Source organism: Hemicordylus capensis, chromosome 4 (genome assembly GCF_027244095.1).
Source record: "Hemicordylus capensis ecotype Gifberg chromosome 4, rHemCap1.1.pri, whole genome shotgun sequence".
Taxonomy (NCBI): Eukaryota; Metazoa; Chordata; class Lepidosauria; order Squamata; family Cordylidae; genus Hemicordylus; species Hemicordylus capensis.
The window spans coordinates 3380569-3392973 of NC_069660.1; the positions used below are offsets into that span (position 1 = coordinate 3380569).

The 12405-nt window shown below is 50.1% G+C and overlaps 1 long non-coding RNA gene across 1 annotated transcript; it reads left to right on the plus strand.

Moving 5' to 3' along the window:
* Window positions 1–4745: 4745 nt before the first annotated feature.
* LOC128322186 (uncharacterized) lies at window positions 4746–12405 on the plus strand. The gene is made up of 3 exons (XR_008305585.1): window positions 4746–5050; window positions 6986–7082; window positions 7634–12405. It is a non-coding gene; the product is annotated as an uncharacterized LOC128322186 (long non-coding RNA).

The following is a 12405-nucleotide window of genomic DNA, read 5'->3' on the forward strand; positions in this document are numbered from 1 at the left end:
AAGGAGATAATGAAGAAAATAGGGAGGGGTGGACCTGGGGGTCCCCTCAAGAGCTAGGGGCCCGGGTTCTTTGAACCCATCTGCTCAGTTATAGCTACAACCCTGGGTGATTTCCCCCCTCCCCCCATTTTGGGATATTTGGCTGGTTAGTTTGGTAGTTTGGTTCTTTCGGGTTTATTGCTTGGGAAGCTCTATGCGTTTGTTTTTGTATGGCTTTAAGTGGGTTAATTGGTTGTTAAAGGGCCTTCGGTGTAGTTTCAGGTTCAGTCTTGGTTGGTTTGTTGTGCTTTGGGTCTTTTAGTTGGTTTCTTATTGGGTCTTTTTAGTGGGTATAGTTATAGTATTAGTTGGTTTCTTTTCAATAGGGCCACGTTTGTGGGAAGGAATGTCCTGGAGGATGCAGGGCAGGGCTAGGAGTAGGGTTGCGGGCAGAGGGGCGGGGTGATGCTGGTTTGGGGTGTGGGCGGTGAGAGGGGCCTACTCCCCAAGTCGTCAGTGTCCCCCTAGAGGCCGTGGGGCACAGGCTCACATTGGGAGTGACACCTGCTCCCACAGCACGGCCCGCCATGGCGGCTGAGGTGGAAGCAGCACACTCCTACCAGGGAGGTCGTGAACCAGAAACCGGCACTTGAAAATGGCCTTGATGATCCCCGTGGTGATCTAATGGAATGGAAGGCTGCGTAGTAGGCTAACAGAAGCAGAGAGTGGTGCAAGCAGCTAGATGAAGTGTCAGGATGCAAAGTTTGGTCTCTGCAGGTGGTCAGGAAATACGATATTCAGAATTGCTTCTAAACTACACAAAAACAATTCTTTAAAAGTTCCCCAAGTAGAGCCTGGTGTAAAAAGTCGTTTACTTTATTCAGCTCTTTTAGCGACACAATTGTCCATGCCAAAATTGGTATCTGCCAATAATTTGGAACTATGATATTCAGAATTGGTTCTGAATTTCCTTTCCCCCCACTGAGCATATTCTGGTGTAAAAAGTAGTGCATTCCTCTACTGTGCTTTCAGTGGCAAGATTGTGTAAGCAAAATTTGGTATCTGAAGGTGGTCCGGAAGGATGACTTGATTTCACACAAACCAACCAACCAACCCACCAACCAACCAATTGCTCAAAATATATGTCTCATTAGATTCAGCACAAAAGAGGCGATTTCATTGCCAAAAGTAACAATAAATTTCTTTCTCACAAACCACAGAAATGTTATGATTAAAAAAAAAAAACCTCTGCAAATTTAAGACCAGAGTTAAAGTTACCTACCTCCTTGTAGTTCAAGCGCCGCAAAGTTGTGAAATTGGAAACTGAGGCCGATGCCTTAACAGGCGTGCCCCGACGTGATCAGTAGAGGATGCTGGGAAACAACACCATTTGTGCTTGCTTCCCACTTGCCCTCCAGCACCCACACCTTTCCTTGCTCTTTGAGGCCCATGTCAAGATGGGGATGAGAGAGTGCCGGGCACCAGCAAAGATGCCCCCCAATGCCCTGGTCCCGGATGGCCTCATCGAGCATCTGAGCCTGACTATATTGCTAGGAAAATCCCCCTGTGAGTTGACTTGTAGCTCTTTGCTGCTTATGTCATTAGTCTGCCGGATAGCTTTCACAGCTGGGAGGGGGTCTCTTCTATTGCCCTTCCTCATCCTGACTCCCCACAGAGGAGGTTTTATGGAGCAACCCTGCAAATGAGAGCACCTTCCCAAGTGTGTCCTGACTTCAGGGTGAACTGATGCCCCCATACCTGGCTTGCCTCTCTTCTGTCAGGGACTGTAGAGTCAGAAGATGCTAAGAACTGTCCACAGCGCCATAGGCTATAGAGGAGGCTAGAGTCACGAATGTCTTCTATGGCCTGTGGTCCCTTCTGGTTCTGAGAGGACTGGATTGGACTGCTGTGTTTGCCAGCTCAGCTTCCACTGAGAGGTTGCTGAGTTGCCTAGTCAGATATTCCTGAAAGGAACCGTGTCCTGACAGCTGAGATGCCTGAGAAGGCAGGACACGACCATGACTGTATGGGGCATCTGTGCTGGTGCCAAGCACTCCATCCTCCCATCTTGAGGTGGGCCTCAAAGACCAGGGGGGAGTGTGGCTACTTAAAGGGCAGGTGGGAAGCGAGCACAATCGGTGACGTTGCACAACATCCTCACTGATCACGTGGCACATCTGCCAATCGGCTTCAGCCACAATACCAGTCATTTGGGGGATGCAGCTCCTCCCCCGGTGGCCATGAAAGGGCTTAAGGAGGGGCAGGGGGAAGGCATGAGCCAGGCTCTCTGGATGGATGTGTGACGGGGTCACTGAGGTTTCTTCTTCCAGACACGGCCTCATGCTGTGGGGTATCTGAAGAGCGAATCTGCATCGCAGCAGATTTGCAGCTGATTAATTTGGGGGATTAAATGGACCGTTCACATTGGGTCGGCTCCTCTCCGCATTCCCTGCGGATCTTTTTCCTGTGTGCTTCCTCCAGGTTTTTTCTCCAACCAATCACATCCCAGAGAAGGTGTAAGACCTTTTCCTTGTGATTGTTAGTTTGACTGTCGGCCTTCTGCAAGCTTGACTAGTCACACAACAGAACGCTGTTCTCCAGCAGGTGTGGCTCCTCTACTTCTTTTCCTTGGCTGCTTGCTGAAGCCTTCATGAGCCCTGGTTTGTTTACTAGATCACATGATGGATTGACTGAGGAGCGCCTGAGTGCCTGCTGCTTTGAAATTGGCATGCTGCTGATTTAGCTGCGTTCTGTGTTGCCTGAAGGACTACTCTGAGCAAGGGGGCATCATTCCCTTTCTCCCCATAGTTCAACTCATCACTTCTGTGGATTCCTGTCCTTTCTGGGTTTCTGCCCATAGCTCCATTAGCCTTTGTGATACAGTGGCTAATGCCCTCTTTGGAATCTCCCTCCCACGTTGCCCTGTGATGTTGCTGAACTACAAGTCGCAACAGTCCCTGCTTTAGGAGGGGGAAAGGACACAACCCACCCTAGCCCCCCACCCCAGCATTATGATTGCCCAGCAGTGGGCTTGGGTGAGGGGGAGAAGAGAGTTCATATATCTCCCCTTTGTCATCCTCCCCTCCCCACTCCCAGTTTGTTTCCATGCCAGAATTTTATTTGCTGATGAGAGAAGCCTGGTCCCCAAAAGGGACCATTAGAACCTGGGAATCTCTTTGGCCTCACCTGCACAACTCCCATAGCAAAGGAGACTTGGTGGGTTTGGGGCTGGATGCATAAAAAGGAGAAGAAATGGAAGTGCTCTTAGAACACGAACAGCCTCATCCTGTATTCCGTACTCAGAAGTGATTCTCGGTGGCTGACAGCCAGACTGAGTTATTCCTGAGCAGTCGCATTGAAACCAAGTATTTCTTATTATTTACATTTCTCGCCCGCCCTATACCCCAAGGTCTCAGAGCGGGTTACAATCAAACCAATCTAAAACATAATTAAAACACAACACCATAAAATGAAAAATATAGTCAAAAGAATACAGGGCCTGAGAGGGGAAGAACCACTCCATCTTTACATTCAGAGGCTCTCCTGAGTAGCACTCTTCCGCAAGTGATTCTGGATGTCAGACACTGTGTTGAAAGGCACTTAGTCCATCTGTGACAAACCCTTCTCACCCTCGCCGCCACCCCGCAAAGCTCACAATTGCAAATAGCTCCAAAGAGCATCAGGGCATATCAGGGGGAGAGAAAAAATCCCCGGATAATAGAGGATATTTTAACCCTGGACATAATTCAGGTTAAGCTAGAATGCACAGCCCTAATTGGGGGGAAACCAGAATCGTATGTGAACTGGTCCCTGATAGCCCACTGCAACTTGGGGGTAAATCTGGCTGAGATGTGAACTCGTACCCTCCATTCCGGAGGAGATGCAGGCTCAAAGCCGTGTGTGTCAAAGTCCCTGGGTCAAAGGATCCGAGGCTAGTTAGTCCTGGGCAGCCACAAGCTGGGGGTCTACCCCCTCATCTTTCATCATCAACAACAAACTCCGCTCTGAAATGCCAAGGTTTGCTTTGGTCCAAAGGGGTCATGTCAGCCACCCAGAGATGTGAGACTGGGCAGCATATCGAGATGTGGAATCAATCAAAACAACGTCTCTTTCCTTTCCTTTTCAGGAGCAGAGGAGGGAAGATCTAGTGGGAGGAAGGCCATCACCTCCAGCAGCCGTGATGTGGCCCGGAAGCTGCTGCTTTCTCCCCTGGTGCCTGGGGCCACCCGTTCCCTTGATGGCCCAGCCCCTGTGGCTGGACCATCAGCGGAAAGGGTGAGGCCTCGAAAAAGAACCAAGAGGCCGCCCCAGGAAGCCCAAAGCACCCAGGGGGAGCCAGCACGGGAGGGCAGCCCACCAGCCCTCCCGCGGAGGATCAGGGCCACTCGGCGGGTGGCCAAGGCCCCGGGTGGGAGTGTGCCTTCTGGGAGGAAACCCCTTCCCCACCTGGGGGAGGGGAGTCTCCCCCGAAGGAGACTGGAGGCGGCAGTGGAACAGGCAAAAATACTCCAGCCCATCCCCAGGAGGAACCTGGACCTTGGGGAGCCTGGGAAGGACTTCTTCCCACTGGGGAAGGGCCGTCCTTCTGGCTTGTCCGGGGAGATGGTTCCTCCCCAGACTTCTTTTAAAAACCACCCCCGGAAGAAGGCCCTGACCGCCGGCCTCTGCTGAAGCCCATACCATTATCCTGGCATCCGCCAGAGGCTCGACCCCTTGCCAGCGCTAACTATTCAAGCGCTGAGGCTCCCCAAGGCAGAGCCAGCCCCTTCCTCCTGGGGGGATCCGCCGCTCCCCTCCGGCTCTGTGGCCCATCCACCGCCACCACGCTCCTGCCTGAAGACACGCCCTGGGGGAGAGAGACCACCACCTTCTCCTCCTCTAGGGTCGTGTCTTGTGGTGCGAGGCCTCCACCCACGGCCTGATCCTCCGGTGCCGGGCAGCAGTGGTAGAAGGGTCCCACCGAATACACCCTTTGCGCTGCTGGAGTCCTTCCACTAGGTCTCTCCGACTCTCCCTGCCATGGTGAAGGCGCCTGGCCCAAGAATGAAGCCTCATCGGCTGATGATTGAAGGTAAGCCCTTGAAAAAATGGTTTCCTTTGAAGTACTATGGTCTTCTATCCTTCTTTTGCTATCATGAAACACAAAGAAAGACTATTTGGGCTTCTTTCCTCTCCTCTCTGTCCTGCAGGTTAATCTTGCTTTCCTCTTTTCCAGCTTCTTTCTTCTTCTCCCTCTTCACTCCTCATCTTTGACTCCACTTCAGTGCTGCTGGCTTTGGAATCTTCTTTCTTCTTCTTCTCAGCCTCTTATATCCAGTGCTTCTTGTTTCAAACAGAGAAGAGAATGGTGCCTTCTTTTCTCTTACTCGGATTATAATAAACCCGATTAGTCTCCACTGTATCTATAACTGGTTTCCATACTTGCTTAAAATCATATCTGTTTAGGTTTTGTCGCATATTATTACAGCGAACTAAAATGTGTTCTTCAAGCATATATTCCCATATTATTTTATGCCAATTACTGATATGAACATTTTCAGCAGTTTTCCAGTTACGAGCAATTAATGCTTGAGCTGCTATTATGAAACCTCAACAAAACCTTGTTATCCAATTTTATATTATTTCCAGTAAACAAAAGCAGTAGTCTCAATTCTATATTAAGCGTTATCAAAACTCTAAATTTCGTTACTATTTCATTTTCCACTGCTTGCCAAAATCTTGTAACTCTGACACAATCCCACCACATATGTTTATAAGAGCCTAATTCCATACACTCTCTCCAACAGTTGACATTAGAGATGTTTTTTATCTTCGCCAACTTCCTTGGGGTCATATGCCATTAAGATAATAATTTAATCCGTTGCTCCCATATTCTAACATAACTTGTCCATTTTAAAGGTTTATTTAACTTAACACAATTGATTGAGTCTATACAATTTCCTGTATCCTGTTCCCAGGAAGATTTTATTCCTAAAAATGAGAAAGCATCAAGATTCAACAAGATATTATATAATTTCGAGGTACCTCCACAGGGGTTAACTAATAACTCTTCAGACAGCTGCTCAAATGTAACCAAAGAGTGAGTTGCAGCCATTTTAAACTCAGAATTTTATAATTGAATTATTTCTATATTTGTCAATAACCAAAATTTATTATTCACGGAAGTTAATCAATCTATCCTTTTAATCAATCGATCTTTGGCAAATTTGAGGTCCTTGAGTAGAAATCCTTTAGAAATTCAATTTTCTCCTCAATGCCACCAATATTCTTTTGAACAGGACATATTTGAAGACATATATGTCTTCATTTCTAATAAGGGTGACATTGTTGGAAGCAACTTATTTTGCCATTTTTTGGCTTCAAGAATGTGTCCTCCTGTATCCCAGCACCCACCGCCACCCCCACAACCCACCAGGAGTGGGATTGCTGTAACCAAGCAGAAAAGCTGGGGAAATGACTCTCAATGAAAGCCCTTCTGTTAACAGAAGTGTGTTGAGGCCCCATTAGCCAAATCCCTGGCCCTCGTGGACGTGGGCCACTGTGCCAGGGTGGTGCAGTGGACAGAGGGAGTGGGAACCCATAACAATGGCAAGTGCAGATATAGATCAGGAGTCCTCAAATACTTCCTCCTCCACCACCACCACCACCCATCCCTGTCCGGCTCCCATTGGCTTGCTTACCCACCTGTAGCTTTGGCCTCGCCTCCCATTTACCTGCTGCTCTCCTGGACTCCTCCTGATTCTGCTTGGAGAAGAGCTACCCAGTCCTTGCTGCTTGGCTTCATGGGTCTTGGGAAGCCCAGCAGGCACTCGTGAGTTGACCTCCAAGCCTTGTTCTCGGAAGAGATCAGTCAGAGGGCCAGCACCAGAGATGCTTTCCCTCATGACCGGATGTCAGTAGCACTCTGGAGGCAGGAGGGTTTCACACCCCACCCTTAATGGACCATGCAGCTGGGAAGCAACAGCAAGAGAGAGAATTTCATGACTGTCTCTTTTCTTGCTTTTAGTTCCATTGCTCCCATGAAGGAACACCTGCCGTTTCACTGGATTGGAACTGGAAATGTATCCAAGGGACTTGGAAATTGACCTGGTCTCTCCCAAGAGGTAATATCATGGGGGTTCTGCTCCAAATTGGCTCCTTTGCTTCCCCACTACTGACCAGCAGCGCTCTTACCTCTGGACTTCGGGGTCTAAGTCCAGGGCCTCCACACCTCCTGGGGCCCCCCAAATCCTATTTAGTCTGTCCAGGGTGATGTGGTTTGTGCCCTCAAGAACCTACATGTTAAAAATGATGTTTAACTTGCAGGGGGGGGGGGCCTCCAAAGACCTTTAGGTCCAGGCTCCGAAATAACCTAGGTGCACCTCTGCTGCAGACTGAATGAACCGCTGCAGGGGTAGTTTGCGGTGCTGCGCTTGCCGAGGATGTCAAAGTGGATGGGTGTGGCCAGCAGATCAAAGCGGAAACCCCTCCGGAGGCTCTTGAAGTAACAGTGCAATGAACCAGCAGTTAAATAGGGTATTTAGGCAGTCCTCACTGATAGTGATGACCCTCTCATTCCTCTTTCAGAGGTCATTTCTGCAGGTCCCCTACTTGACACTCATGCCAGGTGCAGCCACATCTAATGGAGATGGGTTTTTCCTCCCTCTTGTTGCAGACTCTCCAGTAAGATCTCCAGTGACTGTCTGGCAGAAGACCCGATTGCTGCTGGAAGGTGGGACAGACTATGGGTGGCCCCCGCCCACAAAGCAATGGGACAGATCAGACTGTGGATCTTCCCAAGGCTCTGAGTGTTGTGATTCTAGCATTTAGTTCTGAGGGTCCTTAATGGCACCGTTTGTGAAGAAAAATCCTAAGAAACTGTGGCTCACATCAGGACAAGAAGAGGAAAGACGTAGCACAGCCTCCAGACAATGGTCGGATATTGGAGGAGGATCAGGATCAGGCAGCTGCTGTTCCCAAGGGCGTAAGGCTGGGGGCTCCGGCCATGAATGGCAGGCAAGAAGTTGTATTCCAAGAGACCTAAGGAGGCGCTCCAGAGGTCCGTCTGGTGGCATGTTGGGTGGTGCCCTTCCACTGCTTCTTCCTTTCCTCTCAAGAGGGCACGTATGGCTTGTAGCCAAAACAAGAGCAGTCTGGATGGTGGTGTTGGAATGGTGGGGCTTCCATCATTCCCACCTCTCCCCCAAGGGGGCACCACCAGAAGATCAACTAATTGGCGTAGGCCTCGCTCCGTAAGCCACAGCCCTAGGGAAGGAGCAGCTGGTTGCTGTTCCCAAGGGCGTAAAGCTGGGGTCTTCTTGCGGCTGGCAAGAAGTTGAACACTGCTCTGTTCTGAGAGACCTAAGGGAGGCACTCCAGCGGTCTGCATGATGGTGTGTTGGGTGGTGCCCTTCCACTGCTGCAGCAGCATTTTCCCCCGGAGTCACCCCTAGAGGATCAGCTTGTCTACTTATGGCTTGGACCCGAAGCAGCAGCAAATGGGAAGAATCAAATGGCTGCTGTTCCTAAGCAGTTGGCTTTGGGGGCAATATGGTAGCCATGGTTTGGCCACAGAGTTGGAGGCTAGTGGTGCATTTCCCCAGGAGGAAGGGGGATTTCCCCATGACTCTGGCTTGGGAGTTGCCGGCGCTGGGATTATGAACAGTGGCAGTGGGATGGAGCCTCTGCTGAGTATATGGGGGCTGCCATGAAGAGGGCAATGACTCTGGCAGAGGTTTTCCCATTGGGGTCGCCAGCAGAAGATCAGCTGGTCCGCCTAGGCCTTGCACCAGAAGCCACGGCCCTAGACAAGGAGCAGGGGGTGGTGTCTCCTCAAGGGTGTGGCTTTGGGTGGCAGCAGGGTGGTGGTGGTCGGTCCACTGAGCCAGAGGGGAGCAGTGGATTCCCCCTGGAGGAAGGGTCTGGCTTTTCCTTGAAGAGCCCCAGACCTTTGATGGTCATCTCTGGCAGTGGAGTGAGCCTGTACTGAATCTCTGGTGGTTGCCAGGAAGATGGAAGTGGCTTCACTTAGGGATTGGCCCATTGGGGTCAGGGTTGTATTCTTTGGGTTGTTATTTTAAGTACTCCATGGAAGAACCATCTCTCTGGTCATGCCAGTATTTCCTGATGGAGAGGGGCATAAGGCAAAGGAAAAGTTCCTGTGGTGGAGGCATAAGTCAAAGTTCCTCCCGGGGATGGGCTGCAATAATTTGGCCCTCTCCACTGCAGCCTCAAGGTTCCTTCTGTGGAGTCTCCTTAGGAAGGGGTTTCCCTCCAGAAGGCACGCTCCCACCTGGTGCTTTGGCCACTCGCCGAGCAGCCTTGATCTTCCCTGGGAGGGCTGGTGGGCTGCCCTCCCGAGGTGGCTTCCTCTCGGTGCTGGCTTCTGGCTGGGGCGGCCTCTCATCTTTTGGGAGTCCTCACCCATTCTGCTGATGGTCCAGCCACAGACTGCTGGAGGTGATGGACTTGGTTCCACCAGATCTCTCCTCCAATGCTCCTGAAAAGAAAAGAAATGGTTTGGGTTTGGTTTTAATTTCTGGGTCTGGCTCTGTCTTGGGAGGCCCAGAAACTGGATGGTCAGCTCTGGCAAGGGGTCGAACCTCTGCTGAACTGATGGCAGTTGCCAAGATCATCGGGGTCAGGGTCTCCTTCCTCTGGATGGCATTGGAAGATGCCTGGAGGAGGAACTGTCTCCCTGGACAGGCAGAAGGATGGTCCTGCCCCAGTGGGAAGAAGACCCACCCAGGCTCTTGCAGGTCCAGGTTCCTCCTGGGTATGGGCTCTAATATCTTAGTGTGATCCACCGCAGCCTCCAGCTTCCTTCTCTGGAGTCTCCTTACGCCCAGGTGGGGAAGGGGTTTCCCTCCAGAAGGCCCACTCCCATCTGGTGCTTTGGCCACACACTGAGCAGCCTTGATCTTCCCTGGGAGGGCTGGTGGGCTGCGTTCCCGAGGTGGCTTCCCCTTGGTGCTGGTTTCTGGCTGGGGCGGCCCCTCTGATCTCTTGGGAGTCCTCACCCTTTCCACTGATGGTCCAGCCACAGGGCTGGGCCATCAAGGGCAAGGCTGGATTCCTGTGACACCTGGCTGGTACTGGCCCCAGGCACCAGGGAAGCAGCAGCAGCAGCATCCGGACCACCATGTGGCTGCTGGAGGTGATGGCCTTCCTTCCACCAGATCTCCCCTTCTGAAAAGAAAGGACATGTCTGGGTCTGGCTCTGCCTTGGGAGGCCCCCGCGTCTGGATGGTCAGCTCTGGCAAGGGGTCGAGCCTCTGCTGAGCTGATGGCAGTTGCCAAGATCATCGGGGTCAGGGTCTTCTTCCTCGGGATGGTATTTGAAGAGGACTGGAGAGGAACTTTCTCCCTGGAAGGATGGTCCTGCCCCTGTGGGAAGAAGCCCCACCCAGGCTTCCTAACATGTGATATACCTGGATTAAGTTAGCAGGGTGGGGCGGGGTCAGAGTTCTAATCTTTGGACCTTGCTATGCCTGTGGCACCGTTGCTGAACTCTCTTTGCTACTCCTCTTAGCTGTACAGAGGCAGTTCCGTGCCCCCTTGATCCCCTTCCCCAGCCATGACCCATTCAAACTTGCCTGGCTTCAAAGCCTTGCAAATAAATGGAGAGGACATTTTCCTAGCTGCCAAGATGAAGGAGAACTGGTCCAAATGGCGATCAAAGTTGAGGTGCTTCCTGGCAACTTGACCAAATGTCAATCACGTTCTGGAAGCTTCAGAGGGAAGCTAATCTGCTTCACTCATCATAACTGATTGCCACCCGCCATGAGATGTGGCTGTCCGTTGCGGTCAGGGTCTCCTTCCTCTGGATGGCTGTTGAAGAAGCCTGGGGAGGAGCCGACTCCCTGGACAGGCCAGGAGGACGGTCCTGCCCCATTGGGAAGAAGTCCCGCCCAGGCTCCCTGAGGTCCAGGTTCCTCCTGGGGATGGGCTCTAATATCCTGGCGCGATCCACCGCAGCCTCCAGCCTCCTTCTGTGGAGTCTCCCCTCCCCCAGGCAGGGAAGGGGAGACTCATGAAGATGGCATGAAGAAAGGAATGTTATTTCTAGCGGTTTCTCAGCTTTATATGCTGACAAAATTCACATCTCCAGGAAGTTTACGTTATAAAAGAAATCTCTAGGTGGTTTACATAACCGCTTTGCATTTACTTGGACAAAAGCAAGCCTCAGAATTTCAGAACTGCAAATATTAAGTATGTTAACCATGAAAGATGGGAGGGGGGGGAGAGACACAGCTTGTGGCTGCCCAGGACTAGCTCTTCTTGGGAATAGCTTGGCCCTCAAGCAAAGAGGTGGGTTCCTGTGAGGCCTGCTTGTTACTGGCCCCAGGCGCCAGGGGAGGCAGCAGCAGCAGCCTCTGGACCACCATGTATGTGGTTGCTCGAGGTGATGTGCCAGATCTTCTGCCTGATCTCTCTTCCTCTGCTCCTGATAAGAAAAATAAGTTTTTATTTTTCACACCTGTATATGCTGCCAAAATTCACATTGCAACGTGGTTTACTTTTCCTCTTTGAATTTGTTTGGACAAAAGCAAGTCTGGGAATGGCATTCAAACGCAGGAAAGTAGACAGCGAGATGGTTTTGTGTTGAAGTGGGGTCTTTTTATTAAGTTCATTAATTTCTAGATTAAGAACAAATAATATGCAAGCTTTTCTTCCATATGTTGTCATTCTGGTGTAGGACTGTATTTTCCCCCTCCCCCCACCTTGGCTAATGAAATATATTATGTCTGGGTCTGATGTCAATTACAACAGGCTGGTCAATGTATTATGTGTGTTTGTAGAGAAAGGTGGTATTTTTGTTTTTAAAAGTAAGTTAATATGTATGTATTTACATTCAACATGTTTGCATTGCCTTTCTTAAACAGATAACAAAGCACATAAATATAAGAATACTTAAAATAATAACAAAGAAGTTCATTAAACACACTACACTTTTAAAAGGCAAAAAAATCAGTGTAGAAAACCAGCAAGAGTCAAAAATGAAATTTCATAAATCCTTTTCATAGAACAGAACTACCTTTGCTCCTCCAGTGCAATGCAATCTATGCCTACGCCTTGGCTCGTGAGTTACCCAGGAGGGTATTCTGAAATAGAAGAATGGGATTATCTCGGAAATCTCACACTTGCCACCCCACTCGTTTCTGCATAAAATGGGGCTTCTTGTATTTTTCTGGCTGAACTTTTCTCCATTAATTCTCCATTGTATGAAAAGGTTGTCCCCTTTCTCACCATATGCAACGGAGGTGACATTTTTCTCAACTAGAAATGTCCCCCTTTTCAGGTCAATGAACCCTGCAAAAGCAGCTTTGCTTTCTAAATTTCACTGTAGAAAATTGTGACTGTAAGCAGCTTGGGAAGTTGGGAGCAGAGGCTTTTCTTTTTTTGCTCTAACTTACTATTTACCATTAAAAAATAAAATAAAATCTG